Genomic DNA, 26,464 nt, shown 5'->3' on the forward strand with positions numbered 1-26,464 from the left:
ATGAACAAAAGAAACATTGTCCTGCAAAATGTTAAAACTTTTTCAGGAGAGTCTGTATTTCAGCATTTAACATCAGAGGTATCTGTGATTGAATAGTTTGAACAAAGAAATTAACACAGTTAAAAGATATTTCAGAAGGTTACAGAGGTTGCAAAGGTTTAGCTCTGCTAAGCTTAAGGGCAACACCTTTACAGCACAGTGCATCACCATTGAAATTTTTTTAGCAAGGGAAAGCTAAAAGGGAAAGATTCTCAATTTAGAAGAACTGCAGCAGACAGTAGAACAAATTGTAATGTGCAGCAAGAAAACCTGATAAAGACACAAAAAATGCATGGTATAACAGGGATTCAAAGGTATGAAATCCATTTAAAGCAGAACTACAGTTCATTTCTACACAGATATTTCATGAACTTAAAAAGACTACAACTGTCAGAAAGGTTACTCTTGATTTCTGTGAAGTACAGAATCCTGAAGATGAGGTTTTAAGGAAAACGAGGTAAATGACAACCAATTCTTAGCAACAAGCAGATAGACAGGTAGAATTTGCAGAGACAGCCCCCCACATACACCCAATGATTCTACAGAGACCCCAAAGACACAGTAGCAGAGACTGCAAAGGAGCAGAAACAGGAATATTGCATAGGAGTTCAGCTGGAATTCAGAAAAGATTCATTGAACATTGCTAAAACAGTTAGTGGAGCTGTAGTAGTATTTGACAAAACGAATATGTAGTGTCATTTTTAGTAACTGAACCAGATCATCAGGAGGCAAGTCAGATACATAATTAACATAAATATCTAGGAAGTCTATGTCCAGTTTTAAGAAATGCAGTTTGCACAACTCACAACCAAAGAGACAGGCAATTGTCTCTGTTCCCTTGTGGTTTTGTACATCTTCTTTGGGGTGCTTATGTCACATTGTACTTCTCCTTTAGTTAAGTTATTACATAGTCTTACCAAACTACCTTGGAGAACTCTTTTCTTTAGGTCAATAAGGTCTTGAGTTTTTGAGCCTGATTATTTTCCTCTTTCTGCTCCTTAAAATATGAATTGCTGGTTCAGCTGTCCTTTGACTGCTGCCAATTGCCAGAAGACTACATGAGTCTGCTGCTGATTCCAGGTAGGCAGTTTTGCTGCTGGGTCAGATTTTCCTGCTCTGCCTGTTGAACAGCCATGCTGCTTTGTGTTGCTGCCTCAGTTTGCCTTATTCTCTCTGCTAACTCTTGCTGAGCCCTGCCAAACTCCCCTCAAGCTTTGACTTCAGCTGTAAAAAAGTGTAAGTTTACCAAAGAAATGTTTCTGTCATCAGCAAACCTGCTGAGGGTACACTCTACCCCATCATCCAGACCACTAATGAAGACGTTGAATGGGATTGGACCCACTATTGAACCCTCGAGTACACCACTAATTACTGGTCAGACTTTGTACCATGGATCACCACCCTCTAGACCAGGCTGTTCAGTTTTCAATCCACCTCACTGTCTGCTCACCTAGCCCATGCTTCAACACCTTCTCCATGAGGATCTTATGGGAGACAGCACTGAAATCCTTACTGAAGTCTAGGAAACAACATCTACTGCTCTCCTCTCATCTACAGAGCCAGCCATTTCATTGTAGGTTATCAAGTTGGTCAAACATGACTCCCCCTGGTGGATCCATGCTGACTACTCCTGTTCAATTTCTTGTCCTTCATGTGCCTAAAAATGGTTTCCAGGATTGGTTGTTCTATCACCTTCCCAGGGACTGAGGTGAGGCTGATCAGCCAAATGTTTCAGAATAGTATTGTTTTCTTCCTAGTAGCAGAGAACAGCTCTTTTAGAGATTCTTCATTGCTATTACTGGACAATGATCCCCTTATTCCTATTTTTCTGCTCATGTTAGTTCACACCAACAGCTTATTTATTTCTTATATTTTAAAACACTCTTTTTCTCTCTCTTATTGCTAACTCATAACTTATAGAGGCACAAAGCCTTTTTATGTAGGGGACCTAGTTAAGAAATTTCAGCATGAATACCCTTGTTTGCACAAAAAATATGATCATTCATGCTTCAGTAACCTTATTCACATGTACAGAAGCTCTTCTCCAAATACTTGTGTGAACAAAAGGAGTTTGTATGAATTGTCATGGGAAAGTTGAAAAAATAAAGGTGTGTCCATTGCTACATCATAGAGAAATTAGAATTTGTAAGAACTACTCATGATCAAAATTATTCCTATTATACCTCAGTTGAGGTAGAAATCCTCTAAACTTAACCATTTTCAATAAGCTCTGGACTTGATTTCTATGTATTAGTAATCTCAATACCAGTAGAAATTGTTTTCTTACCTGAAAGAACTTGGGCTAATCCTTGGCATTTCTAAGACCACAGAGATTTATCTGTCCAAATTCAACTGCTAGATATTAAATCCCTCTATTCAGATCCCAGCTCTAGATCAGAAAATTTGTAAACTTTTATTAATTTGAGGAGATTCCATTCATGTGTCCATCCATTTTGCCATGCATCTCCTGGACCATACAATTTCTGGATATATATTTTGAACAGATATTCAAAGATAAAAAACTATCTTACTTTACACAGCTCAAGAGATACATGAATCTAGAAAAACAAACAAACAAACAAAAAACCCAAACCCAAACCATCATGCCTGCCAGTGCAATTTAAGAAATCATTTTTATGATTTAAAATTACTTTTACTCACTATGAAATGAAACTTTCAAAAGAGAAGTATGGGAAAAGAGAGGGAGAAGAATAGGAAGAAAGAGAGGGTTAGTAAGAGTGCAGCTGTTCCACCTGATTTGGGAAAGCTCAAGTCAAGAAAGTTCAGGGCTTTATCATGTATTGAATTACTTACAAAGTATGGAAAATCTCCAGCGAAGATGAATGACCAGATTTTACTTTGTGATGATCTGGAACCTAATAGGAGAAGTATTTACTTGAAACAAACATTAGAGATTTAAGCAGCTATTGTGAGTAAGGCATGACAATTCCAAGTGTGATTCTCTAACCTACCAAGTAAATACCATGAGTATCAGTGCATTAAACCACAGGCTAGTCTGAGTCCTTAGTCCTCTCCTCATTTCAGGTCCACCCAAGCTTGATACATACATCATATGGAAATTATTGAGTTTTGACACATAGATCTTTCACTAAAACAACAAAAGCTTTTCCAAGAAAATTCTCAGTTGTCTCTCTTGCATAGGAACCTTGTCTCTGTGTCCTTCCTTTTCTTTACAGATGTTGTCTCCCTGGAGGGAGAGGAGATCTCTGCCACTCCTCTCCAGAAAACAGCTCGTATTTCTTTCTTACATCATGATGTTACTTAGGCCCCTGTAGCTACCTGACAGTTATGACTGATCCTTAAATCAACACTTCCTGTGATCCTAATGTCAATCTCTGTCTTTCTTTATAAACCCTGTGATTTTGAACGCTAATAAGAAATGCAGTCTCTGTTCTACTTTTGAGGAACTTCCCCCATTCCAGCGCAATGAAACTCACACCATTTTCTCTGCTCATCACCTTCAGTCATCCCACATTCTAATCTTCTGATGAAGACTGATGTACAGCACAGGTCCTTGCATTATGCCAATCCCTCAATCCTGGAACAAACTACTGGGAACTGTTGACAAATTTACAGCAGCCTTGGTGCAATAACATATAGTCCTTAGAGACAGTTTGGCACCAGGGAGTGCCACGCTCCATGCCAGGCCATGCACCCCACAGCTATTCTCAAAACACTAGCAGTTACACTTGAATGCACATGCTTCATAGTTTTTGTGCAAAATTACTTAACTTTGCTTTGCTTTAGGTGAATAGGAGTCCCTGAGTTCACAGTGTTCTGGCCCTCATCAGTGTTGAGAAAGACCATTTTATTAGTAGAGTTCACAGAGACGTAGGTTGGGAACAACTCTAACTGTAGGTCTAATGGAGTAACATTGGTTAGTGGTTACAAAATTGATTGGCTTTATAAGGGAAATTAATTGGCCATGAAAGAGAAGAAAGGGAAACCACACACTTTAGTTATCAAATAAAATACACTGAAAGTTCCTTCCATAGGCAACAAAACACTTTAATGTAAAGTTTTCACTGTTAAAGGGTAGCAGATGATTCAGAAAACTACAAAAACTATATTAAGTAGCACTAACTAAAAGTACTAGCTAACTAAAAAGTACTAACTAAAGTAAGACAGATTCTTTTAAGGCTTCTAGCCCATTTTTCTCTTCCTTTTTTTTTTTTTCCTCCCAGAACTCTAAGTGAAACTGTAAGTGCCTTAACATATTGGAAAGTCCCTATGATACACTGTGTTATATTGCATATTTCTTGAACTTCAGACAAAAATATTCTAATGGTATCTCTGAAGTAGTCCAATCTATGTATGCACCATGCGATGCTACTGTAATTCCAACTAATGCCTCTAAAGTCAGTAAGGTTAAGCTAGACTGTGATTAGTTCAATGACACAACAGCTGGTCCAAGGTTTTCAGAAGCAATGACAATAAAATATGTTGATTTTGTTTAAGTGATGAAAGGGGGGGGGAATGTCTATGTTAAAGGTTATTTAATGTTTGGTTTATAGATTATTTTTTTCCCCCTGTTTCATGCTGAAAAGAGGAGATGGCAGCTGTAGAGCCTTGCTAAGAGGGAATGGAAACCACTGCAGCTAATGCTTGCCTACGCTGCATTCAATGACTCAATAATTACTTTCTTCCAGTCTCTGTTCCTATATAAAAACCTAAAATATCTTTATTTAAAGGATCATTATTACCACTGAGATGGATGAGGGCTCTCCATGCTCAATAATTAAACCGTGTATTTAGGTGCTTAAACATTAAGTAAAATGTTTGGTTCAGGTGACCAATTCAGCATCACATATGAAAGCACTATGAATAGGATCACTCTGGCAGCTAGATTGATTGAGAAAGTTTATCTGCCCTTTCCCCAACAGTCTGTGCTTACCAATAAGTAACCGAGAGCTTAGATCAAACTCTATTTTTTCCAGGCAAACAAATCATTCTAATTAGTGTATGATTCTAGGTAGTTATGTTAATTTTATTATATTTCTTAACTGCTGTTGCATTCTTATACAGACGGCTTTTATATGTTTTCTTGCTATTTCCCCTTATTACATACTTCTAAGACGAATGTAAATGTGATAAAGATGGTTATTTTTCATGCTAATGAACAACTCAAACTATTGAGAAACATCTGAATTGTTGCCAAATTCATAACAAACTCAGTGTTGCTTAATTATGTTTTATTGCAGTTATGCAAACTGTTTTAACATTATGGAGAATGCCCACTGTATGGTGCCTGGTGGTTTTAGACTTTTATCGCACTTTAGAAAAGACGGGGGAATCGATCAGTACTATCGTTACTACCATTTGATAGTGTTAGCCCTTCTATGTGTACACAAGTTCTTCCACTCTGCCTGGCTTCTCAAATGTCCCACGAAAGGACCTGAAGTGACAGCAACTTCTGCATTCATGCATGATGCGCTCAAAAGCTATGAGGAAAAAACAGCAATTCCACCTATGAATTTTGAATGATGAAGAGTCCATAGTGAGAAAAGCTGCTCCCTCACTGCAGAAGCCTCCTTTTGAAGAAGGAACACTCTGGAGATGTCACTAGGCTGAACAGCTTTACTATCTGTATCTAAATATTGCTAAGTCAGTCTGCTTCACCTTTTCTAAGTTGTTATACTTGGCTTCCTGAAGAAACCACAAATGTTCCTTTGTAGCACAACTGAAGTTTTGTCAGTGCTGGCATTAAAGCTAAGGAAAGTTCTGTTTTGCTGAGTGGTTTCTTGCTTTCAAGAGCAAGTTCCTGCATTTACTGTTGCTCTGGCTTACCTCTTTCCATGGCTTGTAACTAATGATAGCGTGATAGTTTGTTGTCACAGTTACCTTATGTATTTTTACAACCCTTACTAAAAATGCAAAAAGTTCCTAATTACAGTATTTGCTTCATTTCCCCTTTTTCATGGTCATGAACTTTATATGGTTTCATGGCATGCAACTAATATATGCAGGAAACATCAAAAATCTGGAGCTTACCTCTAGCAACAAATTTTCATCAAATAAATACATATCCATGATCTTTGCTGCTGTATAACAAGGTAAAAATAAATCAATTTCCAGTTGTAGAATCATCTATGTAGCAAGGACATGAATCCACATCCACTTAGGCCTTTTTTGAAAGTTTGAAAATCAGTGATTAGAGCTGATGTTAAAAGTTCCACCTCAGATTAGTATTTGACCTAATCATTCAACCCACTGAGTCTCAATATGCATAAATATGTGTCTGCTCATAATCTGTATCAGCATTATGACCTGTTAAAATTCATAATGTACTTATATTTTTTCAATGAAGAAGATAAAACACCAGTATATTGTATCATTTAAACAACAAAATATTCCCTTCACTGTCATGGTCAAGACAGACAAATGACATGTATGCATTCTTATAGTAAAAGCAAAGAAGGGGTTTTTTTATTACTACAAGCCATCAAATTTATACCCATTATACTTGTTACCTTGTACATATGTCTGGCCCTTATTGGTCAAAAAGTTGTCAGAAGTTGTTTTTCTCACCCCTCATTGGGTGAATTTTTCAGGTTCCTTATCACAACTGCAAACGGTCAACACATACCTTAAACTTAGTTTCCCAGGCATGCTTCTCATTCTTTTTGTTCTCTCACAGGAACACTGTAATCTTGTCAAGGTCAATATCCTCCCCAGGTCCTTCAGTCCAGCCGAGGTCCTCCACACTTCACAGGTACAGAAGAGATAATAAAGTAAACTTATGATATACTAAGGTGATTCCTCATAAATTTTCAGTATTTTTCATGAAAACCAGAGTCATGGACTTCAGTACTAATTATCTTTTCTGTTCTCTGAAGTCTTTCTTTTAATAATTAAGTAATCGGTACAAAGTCTTGTTGCTGTGAAAATCTGGAGGGGGGAGGGAAGAAATCACAAACTCAAAGGTCATAAAATCTACAAAAACAGTGCTTTCTTATGTTACAAGGGTCACCTTTAGGTCACAGTTCTACCCAGTGCTCAGGTGAACAACTAAATCTGGAGGCTCACTTTTCATTACTTTGTCAGCAACATAAATACTGAACTTGTCAGAAACTCTAATGGCAAGAGCTATGCTGCACCACATAAAGCTAGACTAGATTTGCTATCATCATCTCATTTCATTGCAAAGTCAATACAGTGTCCACTGTACAAAAATATTGTCCAAGCCATCTACTTTTGGGTAATATTCATGGTGAGGAGTGAGGTTTTCCAGAATATTTCAACTACTCAGGGTCCAACAGTGCTTCTATTAACAACAATATCTAAAGTCACATCTACTTCAAAGACAGCTGGGACCACGGTGTGTTAGCTAGAATAAAGGAGCCTTAATGTATGGCGGTGGGGCAGGGAGGGAATTGCTCTGGGACTTAGGGCTTCATTCATTGTTTTCTGACAGTCTGGTAGCACTCAGGGCCACATGATGTGTAAAATGATTCTACACTCATGGAACTTTGTCTCCTCTCCACCTGCATGGCATGAACACATGTATAATTTTTTTCCCATTTTTTAATGTAATGTTAACATTTAAAATAATGAATTAGAATGGAATAAAGTTTTTAATATACTGGTACTATATGTTACCAGTAGAGAATATAGTCACTATGAAAAAATTAGAGGACCTTTCTAATTCCTCAGTGATAACCAGTTTGGGGTTTTGGTGGGTTTTTTTGGAATGTTTCCTCATTTGGGAGCAAACCAGCTATTCACTTGGTTATATTCAGATGTTATTTATTATGCAGTTGCTAAAAATCTGGTAGAGAACAATGGCAGCAGGGTCTGCTACAATGACAAATGACATCCCATTTCTCATTAAAAGGCAGTGGTTGCTAATCAGTGTGTATAAATACTTCTTGGTGCCTATGGCAAAATGACTTTTTAAAGGCTATTCCCCTTTCTCCGCTTGTAAGTAAGGTCTATGCCACTCTATCTCAAATTACAGTAAAGGAAAACTCCCTAGACACTAGAATGTGAGTCTATATGGCCTAAGAACAGTGAAAGTTTTGGGTTGGGGTTTGTTTGTTGGGGTTTTTTTAAGGAAAAAAAAAAGGTATCATTTGTCTTTTTTGTCCCCTTTTCGATTATTCTCTGCCCAGGTCACACCTTCCTTTGTGTGGAATACGTTAATACACCTCTCTGGTTTTGATCAGGTTCTTGCAAGTCTGACATTCTGCTCATATTTGAGATCATGTTTGCCCTGAGATCATTCCCACCCTCACCCCTTTCCTTCTCCAGACCTAACCTACTGCTGAATAAACAATACCATTCCCTGCTGTTCAACCACAAAGAATTATTCTGACACTGTAATAAGGCAGGGAGAAGAAAACCACTGCAGAGTTAGAAAGAACATCTAGGAGCTTGCTAGATCAGACTAACAATTCATTTACTGTGGTGATGGGTTGCATATAACAGAGGCAACAGTTCATGCAGAAGGGCACACAGAGGAGGCAAGAAACTCTGCCAAGGACAGTATATGTGCTGCTCAGCAGTGGTGGAGACATGCTGCAGGGCACAGTCCCCAGCAGCCACTGGATCATTCTCCCCAGCACATCTGAGGTCTCAGCTAGAGTGCAGGTGCATCTCCAAGCCTGGGGCTGCAGGGACACCTGGGCTTTCTTGCTGAGGCTTGGGTAGCTCCTAACCTGCAGGAGTGCACTGGTGGAGGGTCTGTCTCAGCAAGTAAAGGAGCTGTGGCAGGAGATCAGCATACTCTGCAGCATCAGAAATAGAAAGAAAGAGCTTGAAGTCTCTGTCAGCTGCCTCAACTTGTCACCTGGGTTGGTTTGCTTCTTGCCAGGGCTCAGATTTAGGATGTTGCAAAAAAGACTGATGGGGCTTCATCAGCCCTTAGACTATTATCTCTGCCGCTCTTCCACATGACAGGGAAGACCTGGAGCGTATCAAGCATGCCTATATGGCTCTGGGGGTGATTATCAAGGGCACAGGTGGTTTTCTCCTCGATCCTGCTGGTGACACACTGATTCTGTGGGTCAATAACCAGCTGCATGCCTGGTGTTGGAAACAGGGATACAGTTTTTATGACCAAAGGACTCTCCAAGGATTGATGACTGCTGAGAAGAGACATGATCCACCTTACAAAGTGGATCAAAAGCATCTTTCCTACCAGGCTGTGCAAGTGAGTGAGGAGAGCTTTAAAGTAGGAAGAACAGGGGAGAGAGTCAACAACCAACAATCAAGTGAGGAAATGGTGGACCAGGTTGGCAAGCAAAGGGTGCAGGGTGATGTGGACTGGAGCATCCTCGTGATCAAGAAAACAAGGCTGAAAGGGATCCATTCCAAGCATATGCACAAAAATAAAGGAGTGCCTATAAGAAAAGACAGTATTACGGGGAAGGTGCTTGTATCCTTTCTAGGAAATAAGCACAGCCGGGTGCCTCTCTGAAGTGCCCGTACACTAACACATGCAACATGGGGAACAAATGAAGAATTTGAGGTCAGTGTGCAGTTGCAGGGCTATGAACTCATCACAGAGGTGTGCTAAGGTAACTCACACAACTGAAACGCTGCAATGGATGGATACATATTCCACTTTAGGAAGTGCAGGCCAGGATGGCAAGAAGGGGGAGTCACCCTTTATGGAAGAGAAGCAGGAATTCATGGAGCTCTGCCTTCAGATGGATGATGAGCTGGCTGAGACCTTATGGGTCAGGATTAGAGGGCAGACCAAAGCAGGTGATACCATGGTGTGTGTCTGCTGCAGAACACCTGATTAGGAAAAAGTAGATGAGGCCTTCCAATAACTTCACTTTTGCAGCCAGTGGTCCTCTTAGGGGACTTGGACAACCCCAGTATCTCCCAGAGGGACAACACAGAAGGGCACCAGCAAACTAGGACGCACTAGTGGTGTACCCCAAGTGTCAATACTGGGGCAAATACTGTTTAACATCTTCATTAACAACTTGGATGATGGGACAGAGTGCACCCTCAGCAAGTTTGGACGTGATACAAAAACTGGGAGAAGTGATTGATAAATCATATGGTGGTGGTGTTATTCAGAGGCACCTCAACAGGCTGGAAAATGGGCTGGCAGGAATCTCATGAAGTATAGCAAAGGGAAAAACAAAGTCCTGCATCTGCATAGGAATAACCGTATGCACCAGTACAGGCTGCAGACTGGCTGGAAAACAGCTTTACCAAAAAGGACCTGCGGGTCCTAGTAGTCAAGTTGAACTTCAGCCCAAGCCCATGTGCTTTTGTGGCACAGAAGGCCAACAGCCTCCTGGACTGTATTAGGAAGAACGTTGCCAGCATGTTGAAGGAGATGATCTTCCCCATTTGCTCAGCTCTGGTGAGACACATCTGGAGTGCTGTGTCTCTCCAGTACAAGACAAGGACATACCAGTGTGGGTCCAACAAAGGGCCACAGAGATGATTAAGGGACTGGAGCATCTGTCACACAAGGAGAGGCTGAAAATGCTGGGACTACTTATCCTGAAGAAGAAATAGCCCAGGGGAGATCTTTTCAATGTTTAGAAATATTTGATGGGAAGAGTAAAGAAGATAGAGCCAGACTTTTTTTCCCAATGACTAGACAAGAAAGCACAAACTAAAATAGAGGAAATTCTGTTTAAACACAAGAAATTTTATTTTTTTCTTTTTCTTTTTTTTTTTTTTTTACTGTGAGGGTGACAGCACTGTACAGGTTGCCCAGAGAGGTTGTGCAGTGTCCCTCCTTGTCGATATTCAAAACTTGACTAGACACAACCCTGAGCAACCTGCTGTAGGTGACCCTGCTTTGAGAGGTAGTTTGGACTAGATGATCTCCAGAGGTGCCTGCCAACATACGTAGGCACGTACAAGGTGCACATAGAACTGTGTGCACAGTACAAGCAAATCTAGAGCCTGAAAAACAAACGTATTTACACCTGTGTACCTATAGGTATGAATATAAAATATCTGAAAATAAATATGGTGAGAAATGGTCACATGGATTGTAGTGGTCATCTGTTTAAATTATTTGTAGAGGTATAGGAGAGGGGAAAGGCAAGGGCAAGGGGAAGAAAAAGAAAACAGTTACAGTTTGTCACTGAACCAGACACAATCAGCAGTTTGAGTTTATCAGGTGTCATGACAGCAATAAAAATTAAAGAATATAACAGGGTATATTTTATCACAGATATTTTCCCTTTTATAATCTATGCAATGTAGAAGAAATGCTGACTGCCAAAAAAAAAAAAAAAAAAGACACTGATTTCTCCCTTTGTCCTTCAACATGCCTCTATTTTATGAATTTTCTGTTGTTGTGTCACCAGTCCCAAGGCTTCCCTTACGCTCCTTATTACTATGCACAGTTCAAGAAAGATGCCAAAAAACTCTTAGGGTTTTTTGTGAGGTAGTATATGTATGTGTGTGTATACATAAATGTGTATATGTATATAAAACAAGTTTCATCCTAAATCTTATTAGTCAGCAGCTAGCTAAATTTCTACAAGATACAGACATGTATTTTCACATAGAAAAAATAAAAAATCTATAGATATAGATAATATATATAAAGTTTAACAATTTTCTGGATTTTTTTTTCCCCCATCGGTATAAGTATCTGATTCTTTTCTGAATTCCCCAACTCTCCTCACTGTAGAAATACTTAATGATTGAGAGTTCCACAGGGTAATTGCAATGTGTACGAAGTAGAGTGTCTTCCCTAGTTTTAAGTGTATCACTTCTGTCTTATTGAACTATAGCTTGGTACTGTGTAACAAAAGGTACATCAAAATAGTCTTTTCCTTCTCTTTAACCTTTTGCACCTCTACCATATAGTCATTACAGAAAATTCTCCCTATCTCTGTTCCCATATTTTTATCTTTTTAATCTGTCTGTTACATTCTTAGGGTATTTATTCATATAGCACTGCATCCTCTTGCTTGATGTTTTTGGAGACAGGGCAGTCAGAACTGAGCATAGCATTCAGAACAACTGGGTAACAGCATATGTTAGAGTTGGACCCCTTTTCTTAGGAATGCTAGCAGGACATGATTTTGTGATCACTGCTATGCATTATGTATTGACTTAATGAGCTGTACAGGTATTTTTTTATGCATAGACCCAGTTAGTGTTAAAGCTAGGAATTTCTAGGATCTGGGATCAGCAGCTGCAAGCCTGCCACTGGCCTTAAAGTCTCATCACACGTGTTCAGCTCACAGTGTACAGGCACTGCTAATTTACCTTGGAAACTGAAAACCTCAGCAGTGACACTTGTCTTCCCTTTGTCCTTTGTGTCTTTTATCTATGAACTTGCAGATGTCATGCTAGCAATGCCAGAGCTTCCCTTAAACTCTTTACCCCGTTCAGAGCTGGAAAAACACATACATCCATTTGATGCATGTCCATGGACTTCCTCTAGGTTCCTGGACCTCCATTTTGTTGCTTGCACATCCTAGGAGCACTCTGGTTGAATAGGGAAGCACACACAGAATTATTCTTAGAGGGTGCATATAAGCACTCATAAGTTGGCTGAAATTGCACATCTTGGATCTGTGTGAGTATTCACTACCTCACCACTAACAGACAAAGCCACAGCACTGATCAACACACAAAGAAATTAATGCTTTCACATTTCCAACAATCTAGGAAATCATCACATAATAACGTATTCTCTCAGCAATAAGTGGATGTTTGATGGAAAGCTGTGAACAGAATCAGTAAATGTTGCAGGAATAGGAAACCAATTAAGTAAGGTCCATATGGATTACACTGTGAGCACAGTGGCATGCAGAGCAGAGGGACTGAGTGCCATATGGAGTGTAGATGGTGAGCCCATCTGGGTGTTTTCTTTATGAAGGAGACCCATAATTTTATTATATCCATTCTAAGCTTCAAATTATAAACATCTTAAAAATCTTTGAATTATTTTTATTTTTACTGTGATTCATTTATGTGTATATACAATGCACATCGGTTGGAAGTATGTAGCTTTCAGTTATAAAGAATAAATCTCTGTTATTCACTAATGTAGGGTCAGATTTGAATGTTCCATGGCACTCAGTAGCAAGAGAGGGCAAAAAGCTGTACTACCATGGGAACAGAACAGGAAGAAAATTATGTAAGGGCACAGTTATGACCCTAGTTCTTTTTAAACTCCAAGGGTGGGGGGGTGGGGTGGGGGGATAAATCTGCATTTTTTCTCAACTTGTTACCATTTTTTACACTATTACTTTTCTAGTTTCAGTATTTCAGCTTGTTTTATTGGAGTTAATTCTCCATTCAGCTATGTAGTAAGGGGAAGGTGAGAGTAAGGAAAGATGACTCAGTCATCAAATGCTCTGCAATGTCTCTCAGGTGTCCTGCCCAGAGTAAATAATGAATGTCCTTACACCTGTTAACACAGGATAAGCCACAACCACTCTTTATCAGGTAGTGTAGTGATAGGACGAGGAGTAATGGTTTTAAACTGAAAGAGGGAAGATCTAGATTAGATGTTAGGAAGAAATTTTTTACTGTGAGGGTGGTGAGGCAGTAGAACAGGTTGCCCAGAGAAGTTGTAGATGCCCCATCCCTGGAAGTGTTCAAGGCCAGGCTGGACGGGGCTTTGAGCAACCTGGTCTAGTGGAAGGTGTCCCTGCCCATGGCAGGGGGTTTGGAACTACGTGGTCTTTAAGGTCCCTTCCAACCCAAACTATTCTATGATTCTGTGACAATCTTTTCCTTAAATGAAGGAGGGGAATCCTGTGTCTCCAAAACCTGAAATGTACTTTTTTTACATAGAGGACATTTTTTTGTGAGCCCGTTTCATTTTGCACTGCAGTAGAATCACACAATCAATTACAAGTCTCAGCTGAACTTTTAAAATCAGCATATCAGGCTTCAAGCACTTACCTGATCATGTTCTGAGTCGTATTTAACACTTTTCTTACTGCTGGAGCTGAATGTTTCTTCAGATATAAATAGGTGTGTTGCCCCTAGACAGTTCAATAACATAGGGGCTGAAAACCATACATTTTCTGTTTCGGTCCAGAATGTACATAACCTATTTTAGAACATTCAGTGCTTTTAGCTTAGTTCATTTTTTACATGCCCTATCCACCATCAAAAGGAACACAGACACTGGACCAACCCAGCAAGGATCATACTTATTTGCTCCTATGGTTAACCACATAAACCTGTTGCTCTGTCTGACTGGCTCAACTTCAAGGAATCAGTCAGTGATTGCTCAGAGACCTGAAGGCACGCCAACAAGAGATAAAATGGGTTTTGTGGAGTTCTCCCCACCAACAATATTTTTGTCTGTGATAGGTAGTGTGCTGAATTAAACACATTTACCTTCATTCAGAATATATTAGGACCTCTCTTCATTTTCCAGCATAAATCTATTTTTTTCTGCTTATGGAACAAAATATATGCAAAACAATTCACTGCTTAAAAACAAAATCACCAAATGAAACTGTAATATCCAGCTACAAACCTTAGTTTGAATTTCAGATGACGAGACCAGTTTTTGTCAGCTCAAGGGCAACAAGAACTTTCTGTCTTGCACTTGTCATTTCAGTGTGCTTGATAAATTGGACTGGACAGTAACAAGAAACTGGAGCCTTTGGAATTTAGCACCATGATAACTTCGAACACAGTAAGAGAGGCAAGTAGTGGGCACATCTGCAGACATATATCAGAAGAAAAAAATATATCTAGGTTCAACATGACAGCAATTGCATCAGTGTTGCTTCATATAAACACAACTGCAAGAACAGTGACATGACTGCAAGCTTGAGGTGTTATAAGTTTTGCTTCACAAACCCCAAAACAGTTATTTTCTGTTTCATAGAAGAAATAATGAGTTTCTAAATGGAAAATAAATTTGTATTGAAATAAGAATATGGAGATCATTCTTTTGTACAGGTTTTCTGTAGCAGAAAAGAGGCATGAAAGCAATTTAGGAGATGTATATGGGAATATGCATATTATTTTTATGCTGTTACAAGAGTGACCGGAATACCACAGCAAATCATTTATAGATGTGTGACTCCACTGGAAACATCTGTCATCCTCAAAACATGGAAAGAAAATTATTTTCTACATCTGTACGTATTGTGACTGAGTTTGAGAACATTTGGTATTCATGATTTTTGGCCTTCAGCAGGTTTCATTGGGCCAGGATGTCTCTCTCATGTGTGTCTTCAGCCTCAAGAAGTCATCTAACTAGGGTAAGTTTTTCTCTCATCAGTGTAGGTCTGATGTGGGCCAGAGGCTTGCAGATTAGCCTGAATCCTTTGAAGTAACTAGAAATAAACTCTGACGGGATTTGCATCAAAATCTAAGCATATCCTCCATACTACTGTTAAAAAGCCTTGATGACAAAGAATGCATTTATATGGTACTGTATTTGTACTTCAAGTTAAAATCTGCATGTTTCATGTTTTCCTATAATTTTCATTTCAACTACATTATTCAATAATTTCTCATGTAAAATCTCTTTCCAGAAGGTCTCTTTCAGTTTTATCAGAGTTTTCTTTACCATTTGAAATGTCAGGTGGATCTGTCTTTTTCTAAAATTTATTTCCATATATAAAATTTTATTTTGGGCTTTTCAAGGAAAAGTAGCAAAAGTAGTTACCATACATCAGTATAGTAGCCCCAAAAGGGTAACAAATATTTTCTATGAAACCATCACATTCTTTGTTCTGTATGCTAATTTTTCTGCAACTTCAATCTAGTATTTTATGCTTGCTATTGCTTGTTCTATTTATTTTGTATTCCCTGAGTCTGGCTGCCTGGGTTTTGTTCTTTCTTTTTTTTAAAAAACGACAAAACAAAAAGAAAGTTCACTCTTTAGCAAGTACAGCCAAACAAGAAATCAGCTGGAGCATTTTGAGATCAAATCTATGACAGTGAAAAAAGAAGCCTCCAAAGAAACCAGAGCACTGCCTTCAGAGACGAAGCCATACAAGGAGGAAAAAACACTCAATGGAGGGAACAGAATTTTAAAAATGTACAAGCTCTTTAACAGTGACTAAGAACAAAGATTCCACTTGTAATTTGAAAAGTAGAAATAACTCAACTAAATTAAAAGAAAGGCACTGTCTTTCTAACAAAGAGTATATGCACAGAAATATACCATGATTTAATACCGAATTTCAAAATTAATATGGATTGATTTTGTGGTGGACAAGCTCTGTAAGTATCATTCCTCAGACTGACCTCTCTCAATGTGTCGTGGTTTAACCCCAGCCAGCAACTAAGCACCACGCAGCTGCTCACTCATTCCCCCCCACCCAGTGGGATGGAGGAGAAAATTGGACAAAGAATTAAAACTCATGGGTTGAGATAAGAATGGTTTAATAGAAAAGAAAAGAAGAAACTACTAATAATAATGATAACACTAATAAAATGACAACAGTAATAATAAAAGGATTGGAATGTACAAATGATGCACAGGGCAACTGCTCACCACCCGCCAATCAACAACAGGGCATGAGAAGCTGAAAAATCCTTGACGTTAGACTAAACATTACTTAGCAACAACTGAAAATATCAGTGTGTTATCAACATTCTTCTCATACCTAACTCAGAAAACTAGCACTGTACTAGCTACTAGGAGGACAATTAACTCTATCCCAGATGAAACCAGGACATAATGATAGACATTTTTTCTGTCACTTTAAATAGTTACAGTAGGGTTTTTTTATTCACCTGTACTAATTATAAAATATCCATTTAAAATCTGAGTAACAGACTGTATGCGATATTCCACTCATGTTGCAGACAGATGGATAATGGCTTCTCACCCCTACTCACTTTTAACATGTAAGAATATTAACACTTTTAGCTACAGCCCTGTATTGTGGCTTTCTGTCATTTGCTTACCTTCACAGTTCCTAGAGTTTTCTCCGAGTTGCAGTGTTCCTCCTTCTAAAATCTTCAGTGGTCCTTATTCTTAAATGCTTCACTTTGCATTTGTGCATATTACAACCTTTTTTTTAATATGTCCATGTGAAATAACTTCAGATGATCCAGCTCATCTTCAAATTATTATTTTCAAAAATTAACACTTCTGCAATTTTCTGAAATTTCCCTGGTATTCCAAGAGTTCTTTAGAAAGACTATTAAGATGATAAAGATGACTTCAGTGAGTTAGGAAATCAAGTACTTTTCTGAGGAGAAGGCCTGAAAGACCTGCAAAATACTCAAAGTCATCATCTCAGGCTGCTTCCAATAACTCGGTTTCTGCTGGGCAGACGGCATAGGAGTCGGCTGTATTGTCCTTTCTATTCTGATTCTTTGTGTCCTGTGCACTACTGGGACAAAGAAAATAAATTTTCAACACCCTCCTGCCCCAAATATGCAGCATCTTTCTCCTTTTTTCTCAGGGTGTATTCTTCTGCTTTCTGTTGTTCAAATCTTCCGCATGGTCAAGAACTGGTTGTCTGGTTTTTGTTTGTTTGTTTGGAGTTTCTTTCCCAAATTTGCTTTTGTTTATTTAGCACAGATCTCATTTGTCTCTCTCCAAGGCTGGCTAGATGTATTTACTGTCAGAGCAAAATTACCCTTACAAGTTCTCTAATATGAACCTGATCCTACCACCTACAATAAACATCAGCTTGAATTTGTGAAGACTTCTCATCCTTTCATACTACTTAAAAAAAAAAACAAAAACAAAAACAGCAAACTTATTTTGGAATGCCTTTTGAAGGAAAGGAGTTTGCTCAAAAGAACCAAGAACTTCTACTAGCACTGCTTCAATCAAATCACAAAAAAAAAATCAGAGATCTAAATGGTGATTACCACGAAAGTTTCTTTAGGGTTGTCATGGTTTAACCCCAGCCAGCAACTAAGCACCATGCAGCTACTCCCTCACTCCTCCCCGCCCCACTGTGCGATGGGGAGGAGAATCAAAAAAAAAGTAAAACTTGTGGGTTGAGACAAGAACAGTTTAATAATTGAAATAAAGTAAAATATAATAATAACAATAACAGTAATGAAAAGGAAGATAACAGAAAAAGAGAAAAATAAAACCCAAGGAAAAAAAAAGTGATGCACAATGCAATTGCTCACCACCTGCTGACCGATGCCCAGCCAGTCCCTGAGCAGTGATAGGCACCTCCTGGCCAGCTCCCCCCAGTTTATATACTGGGCATGACATCCTATGGTATGGGATATCCCTTTGGCTAGTTCAGGTCAGCTGTCCCGGCCATGCTCCCTCCCAGCTTCTTGTGCACCTGCTCGCTGGCAGAGCATGGGAAACTGAAAAATCCTTAACTTAGGGTAGGTGCTACTTAGCAACCACTAAAGCATCAGTGTGTTATCAACATTATTCTCATAGTAAATCCAAAATACAACACTGTACCAGCTACTAGGAAGAAAATTAGCTCTGTCCCAGTCGGAACCAGGACAAGGGTAGACATAGCTTCAACACTGTAGCCATTCTCCCTAAAATAGGAATAATCAATAGTTACCTTCTAAAGATGTTACATTATTAAATTGATAATTACAAGTTAGACAAATTATTCATTAAATAACTGTTCTACAACAAAAGTGAGTTGATCAAAATATATATGTCAATTGAAATGAACAGCATTCTTTTTCTTCCTAGACTAAATTCAGCTTCCAGGGTTTTCTATCTGCACTTTTACATACTTCATAACTCTGGGTTATTTATCAGGTCAAAAAAAGATAATGGAAGAAAAGAAGAAAAAGAAAACAAAACAAAACAAAAGAACATGGACTTTGAACTTTGACTTGATTTCTTGGCTACCCTCCACCACCCACCCTCCAAAATGAAACTGAAGTCTTCCACTTAAGGCCAGAAAACATTCATTTAATCCCAAATTACAGACTTTACATGAATTCATTTTGATGACTTTGAAAAGAAGTTTGAACTTTACCTAAGGCATTTCTACTGATTTCCACTTCAGCCATCAAACAAACAAACAAACAAAGCACAAAAAAAACCACCTCACTTACTATGCAACTCTACAAACAACATAGAAGGCTAAAATGATCCTTGCTTTTTCCTAGCCTTTTCTTCCTTTATTTCTACCATTCTTTACAATGAAATTATTCCAGCTGTGGTAAATATTGTTCAGGCATGGATCTGCAATACATTTTGCACTTTGATATTCATAAGTATACATTTCCTTCCAAGCTGAAGACATTTATCGCAGTTTGACTGGCAGTTAGAGACACATTTTCTGGGAGAAATACACCATATATTTGGCTTGCTTTCCCACTTCTCACTTTTGTTTGTAACTAGATTATATTCCTTTCTTATTTATGGTGGGGGTTTTTTCAATTATTTGTACATCCTTAGACATATCTACTGCAAACTACCAGTCCAGCTTTTTCACTTATTTTCTTTGGATGAAAAAGTGAATCAAATTCTATATCTTTATTCCAATAATTCAGTACTTCTTCAAAGAGCATCAAAGCACTCTTTGATCAAATGGGAAATGATCAAAGGCTAAGCTTGTTGTAAAAAAAAAACAAAACCACACCACACAAAGTGGAGATTCAAGTGCCTTTTTTCACTTTTATCTTAGCTCCCTGCTTTGATTATGTGTTTTATTGTACGAAGAAGGTTGATGGTAGAATAAAGTAAAACAGAAATTGAAGGCCAATGGAAGTATAAGTATTACTGAAGTGCTTGACTGTTTCATGCTCTTGTTTTCAGTGTAACGTTAGCTTGTGGAACAAGAAGAGTTATACCTCATCGAGAACTCTGTTCTCATATACATACATAAGTTTCCACCTCAGGTTAAAAGGGACTTTAAATTCCAAAAGGATCTACCAGTAGGAAAATAATACCAGCTGCATGTTCCTGATTAACCTAGTAGTACACTGGAATCCCAAGTACTCTGAGAGACTGATGCAACTGTTTTATGTTACTAATCCAGCCCTCCTGTGTAGTTTTAACTCTATTTTTGCAATGAGACTGCTTGCATTACAGCTGAGGTGACTTAAGATGTTAATTCAAATATAGATAGCTTGAGTTGTCACTGCACTGGAGATAAGCTGTGAAACTGATAATGAATAAGAAGTTGGGAGGTGGGGTGGAGTGGTGTTATTTTCATTTATTTCTTAATATGTACCTGGTCCTGAATTAGGTCCCCATATTTTTTTCTAAATTTACCTGAAATCAAAGTTGTCATTATATGGACTATACACAATGCCTAAACATGTATGCTGCAAGGAATGTTTTAGGAAGGGATTAAAGGAACCCGTTTAAAATCATAATATCATCATATTTTTCAAGAATTTATCTTTAAGGCTTGGTTTATGCTATTTTTAGATGTTTGGCATCTATATCTATATGCTTGCTTATTATATCTTTTATTAATTAAACCACAAATGCAGAAATTGAGGATGATTATACTTCAGGGTTATGTGTCAAAACAAGGTGTTCGGACAGACTCATTGACCTTCTGAAAATTAACCAAAAATAAGAAAACAGTTATTTTGTAAATATTTGGGATGTTAATGAAATCTAAATTTTTTGAACCAGTATTACCTACATAGTCCAAAATTCAGGCTAGCCGGATAATGAAAAAGTTTGGGGGGGGGGGGGGGGGGGGGGGGGAAGAGGGAAAAAAAAACCAAAACAAAACAAAACAAGATGGAAGACAGCTGAAATTACCTTTATACTCCTTATTTAGTCCCAGCACAGGAAATCCCATTGCTTCACTCCTCTCCTAGATTTCCCTCTCACATTTTTAGCAACTCTTATCTCCAAACCTCGTACCTTACCCAATCAGCACTTTTTACTTCTTAAACTCATACTTCATCACCTTGACCACCCCTTTAACCGCCATCATAGAACCATATTAATCTTATCCTAGGACTAAGATCAATAGAGAACTGAATAAACCCAGGTAGGTGTACAGATATCTTGTTGGAGGTAGACCTTTGAAAGGACAATTCAGGCTGATTTCTCAGAGGTGAAATGCAGATTGAAAGGTGACTTGGTCATAGTTTATAAGTGCATTCACAAAAAGAAAAGACTGGCAGTTAATCTAGCAAAAGAAATGTACCAAAGAGGGGATTAATGAGTGGAGGCATAAATCACAAAAACTCAAACTGTAAATAAAGCTCAGATTAATAACTATGTTTTTTTCTGATCCACAACTGTAATGAATTATCAAGGAAATCTATGATTATTCAGTTCTTAACATCTTCACATTATACCCAGTAACTGCTTTTTGAGAAATTACCTCAATCTAGTCATACCAGCTATTGGCAAAGTGCAGGGATAACTAGTTGAAATGTAAGATCCTGTGATACATAGAAGTCAACTAAATACAGTCATAGTTAGATCAGGGAAAGTGTTAATTTGGTAGAGGCAAAAAAGATATTCAGTGATAGGTGATGTTCAGAAAGCTGAAACGTTCCACATTTTTAAGTCAGTCTTCATTAAAACAATAAATTGGAAGCATGTAGCTACGTAATACTAATTAATAGTAACAAAAAAGTGGTAAACTATCAGCCCAGAACAGGGAAGGAAAACTTAACAGTAACTCCTACATTACACATTTCTCAAAACTTTGCAACTTGACGAACTTCTTCCTGAGATACTTAAAGGATGGTCTGAAAACTCATAAAATCATTCTCCTTGCAAAATCATTGAGGAGGAGTTAGGCACCGAAAGACTGGAAAAGCATAAATGTAATGTTAGTAAATGTAATAAGTGCAGTGTTAATGGAAAAAAACCTAACGAGCGAGCAAAGGGGAACTAAAGAAATACAGCCAGCTTGTACTTACTTCTGAGAAAACTGTGAGATTAGTATTCCACCAAACTATTTGCAAACATTCTGCAGAAGCAGTACACATCATATACTTCATTGTCATAGTATATGCTCATAAGAAGCCAGGAAACTGAAGCTGATTTAATTGCTACAGTAGTTGCAAAACTAGTTGGATAACTGTAACCACAGAGCAGTTAACAAATTCAAAGAGTGTTTGGGGGGGACATACAGAAACCTCTACTGAGTTAGGATCTATTCAGTGACTTCATTAATGACATGGATGGTAGGGCAGAGGTTGCTTAGTGAATCTGCACTAAGGTAAGGGGGATGGCACTTAAATTGCAGGATGATGTATTGATGACAAACTGGAAATTAGTGCAAGACATTATATTTGGCCAACAGCAGCCAAATACATACAGGATAAGGGGGATAGGATGGGAAAAAACTGCCTAGGTAGCAGATCTGCAGAAAAGGGTATGAGAATTACAGGGCATCAGAGTTTAAACACCTGTTCCGTTTTCTAAATATAATGGGCACAGCCCTCATGAATAGAGCAGACTTGGTTACTGCAGTCCAAGAAAGATGGGATTTAACTGGATACAGTTTAGAGAAGATCAGTAGGTGGTCAGAGGTCCAGGAAACACAGCAAGACAAATCCAGATGGCTTTCTAACCTAAAACCAAAACTGAATGGGGACATAGGATAAGTTTTAATTATGTTAAAGGCTGTGGAACAAGGGGAAAATAATTTATTCCTGCATTACAGTGGTGTACAGGACAAGAAGTAACAGGTTTCAGTCGCAGCAAAAATGGACAGGATAATAGGAAAGAATTGAGATGATAAGGACTGAGCGGATGGCAAAGGCTGACCTGTAAACTAATGGAAATGCCTCTATGGGAAGGATTCACAGGCTAGGCAATACCCAAGTCTGGATAAAGCAGAAACTAATACTGTTGATATAGGGGATGTTGATGTAGCTGATATAGCAATAATCCATGAAAAAAACCACAGTAACTAGGGAGATGATGATAAAGGTAGAGTGACATCAACTGCATTTAAATTTATATAAGAAGTAAAGGCTGTGGCCTCCTTTGGAAGGTCAAGTGGCATTTTGTCAAACTTCTATACCAAGTAAAGGATCATACCTGATATTCATATGACATTTTCACAGAACAAGAACTTCAAAAAAAAAAAAATCTATAAAATCATATTAAAAGACCTTGAAGAGAAGACACCTACAGAGATGAGTTTTCAGCTACATTTGCTAAAGCACTGGATTCACTCATCTGTATTTTATTAACTGAAGATAATTTGATTTAAAACAGGCCACTTCATTAAAAAGCTGGTTTAGAATTACTATTCAATAAACCAAGATTTCAGAATCCTTAATGAAACTGGGAAAGTTTCACTTTGAAATTCCAGGTACCAAAAATATAAAGAGGATTATTATGCTTTCCTCTAAGTTTTTTGCTGAAGAATTAAAAGACTTGCAAAGTTGTATATGCACTAACTATTTGACACAAACCAATTCAGTATGATTGAAGAGATTCTGTGGGGTTTTGCATTAAAAATGCAAATAAGATGAAAAAGATGTGCAAAGGAGATTAAATGATGACCAAGCGATTTTTTGGCAAGTACATACTTGACAATATAGCAAAATCAATTATTCCTCCCAAGCCACATTTCATGCTTATATACACATAAAATCCATTGTCTAGTGCCCTCAATGGTTTTCAAAGTTGTTATTTACAGATTTTCAAGCTGACAGCAATATAGCTATAACTTTTGCTGGACTTCAGTTCATTAGTCTGTTCCTCCCTGTGGTAATTTCATTATGTCTTCAACCTGTGTTCTAACTCCCACTGCTACAATTAGATGTGAAATTTAAAGCTACCAGATTGTAAAGTTATGCTACCTACTACCTACTACCCAAGGGTAATTTAACCATTAATTACTGGAGCACCAGCTAACATTCCTCCCTTTTAGTGAACAAGATACTCAGAGCTCACAAACTTTCCTTCATCCCTAGGTGTATACTTTGTTGATCTGAGGCTGAATGTCCCCATTAATCTCACAATGAATAACAGGCCTTAAAAGCACCCTTTATACTACCCAGTAATTTCAATGGAAATAAAATAAAATTTGGAGAGCTGGAATGAAAAATGCCATGGAAAACTGCCATGGAGAGGAGGACCTCTGTGGTTCTGGGTGCTTTTATTTGGCTGCATCTGTCCATGGTTGAAAAGCCTGAAGGGGCTGTACACCAAATAAGCACAAACATAAGTTCTTCTCTTGAATTCAGTGGGACTATACTCATGGAGCATAAGTCTTTGAGGATCAGATCCTTTAACTGTCAAAGGTAGGGGAAACGAATGGGAACAACATTCACTCATTCTGTTCTGATGCTGCTGTTCATCATCAATACGTTACACACATAAAACTTGTGGAGAGGGGGGTGCTAGTGACTTGTTTTTAAGTATTTCATCATCCTGTGGGGTTCTCAATCCCACCTGATCTGTCTCAACCCTTTGTTTGGTTTATAGAGAGAAAGTCTAGGAACAAGAATCAGAAAACCCAGTATCAGGGTGATCAGGAGGAGGTCATGAGGGAGAAAGAGAGAAACCTAAGTCTTACCTCTTTTAAGTGAGGTGCCTAAATCAGGACACTGATCAGTAGTAACTGGTTTCTGTGCAAGATTCACCAGTGTAAGCCTTCTCCTGGGTTTAGTCATTTCAGCATCTGTAAAGAAATCTAGGCTTTTTTTCCAGGCACTGAAGTACAACCTCACACATTGCTTAGGCTTCTTTCCTTCTAAGGTACTGTTTGCTGAAGAGTCTTTTCTTTTAAAGGATTTTCTGTATATATATTTAAAGTTTTGTCAGTTCTGTTAAATATCTACCATTCCATTAGTGTCTTTCTGCGCTACCACAGTGGGCATCAGAGGGCCTCATGGAGCTCTTCTTTTACAGCATCCTCTAGTTCAGGGGAGAGAGAGGAGGAGACATGCATTCATGCTTTCAAGTGCATGGAATATCATGGTAAGCATTGTTCAGCAATAGCTAAAACATTGGTGTGGGAGTCTTTTAGTCACAAACCTAAAAACACAGTACCATATGGGCTGCTATGAAGAAAATTAACTTCATCCCAGCCAAATCCAGTACAACCAGTCATGAAATTTTAGGTTAGTTACTCCTGCTGTAATGGCAGGGCAATATACACATTTCCTACTTCAAGCACGACGTTGATGCAGTACTCTTGACTCTTACTTTCTGTTTCTTTTCCTCTCCTCTTCTCCCTTTTTTTTTTTTTTTTTTTTTTTTTTATAATATCCTCAGAACCTAGCTTGGCACTAGGAAGTGACAGAGCCACTTCATGTATTGTTTGGATGTTGATGCTGATGCTGCAAACGTACTATTAAAATCATAGTAGACATAAAGCCTAGAGGCTTGTGATCTTACCATTGTTTCTGGCAGTAACATTAGACCTAATCTCTTCTGTCTGAGCTGGTTTCTTTCCTTTTTGATAGAAACAAAATCTACCATTTGTTTCAAGCTAATACATCTCTTCTACCCGCCCACCCCTTACCTACATCTTTTTCCCTTCCCTTTACTGTAAAGAGTATATACATGGTATACTTATGTAAAACCCCAAACTATTCATAGGTCGATAGATTATGGATGTTTTGTAATTTATATTAACAGGTCTTGACTTCATACAAAGGACAAAATTGTCAGGAGGTTGTAATGAGGACACTTCACCCCTGAACACACTAGGGGTGTCTGAAAAAAAGATGAGGGTGAAAATCTTCTTTAGGCAGAGGAAAAAGGAAAACAAGTTTCATGCTTTCCAGTTCCTTGAGCCCAGGATGCCTTGCGTGTTAATGAACTGAACTTATTCTTCGTTGCCAAAGAAGGACTAAAGCATCTCACTGCAGGAAAGATAAATGTTTCTTTTCCTTACAGTAGAAAAAGACTTAGAAAAGTACTAAGCATGTAAGTTCCACTATACAGAACAACTCACTGATACACTACCACAGAGCATCTAATTTTTCATAACATAATTTACTGCCTCGTGTCCCAATTCAAAAATTTTGTTCTCTCTAAATTGAAGACTCCTATACCAGGTCATTCATTCAGGTCAGTCTGTACTTGGATGTTACTTGTGAGAAATTTATTTTTCATTCTGTACCAAATGGTCTGTTTTCTGTTTGACTGTCTATTAGCATTGACATTTTCTCCCTAAGGCTTTTTACTCCTTATTTTAGAACTTGATTGGGAGAGGTTCATGGAGTTTGTGCAGCTTTTATCTCACGAAAAATGTTCTGATTTATTTTGTGGTTTTTCTGCTGCTGACATTTGGTGACATTTTCTCTTCTTGTCGACAGTTTTGTATTTTGTTAAAGAGTAAGCTAGTCTAGTGAAGGTGTTTGATTTGCTTTGTCCAGCCTTTATCATATCCAGCACATACAGTACTCTTCTTATTTCATTCCTGCATTAGCTTTCCTCTCTGATTGCTTCTTTTCTGCACATTGGTTTCCTCTATGCCCTCTGTGTGAAGTATCTTTTCTTTTGGGCAGCCACTGAATATTTCTTTGCTGATAGCTTTTTTTTTTTCCCTTTTCTTTTTTTTTTTTTTTAAATTATTCAGCATTATAGTAGAACATTTTGTAGATATTGACTTTAAAACTGTAAGTAAGCAAA

This window comes from Accipiter gentilis, chromosome 3, assembly GCF_929443795.1.
Source record: "Accipiter gentilis chromosome 3, bAccGen1.1, whole genome shotgun sequence".
NCBI lineage: Eukaryota > Metazoa > Chordata > Aves > Accipitriformes > Accipitridae > Astur > Astur gentilis.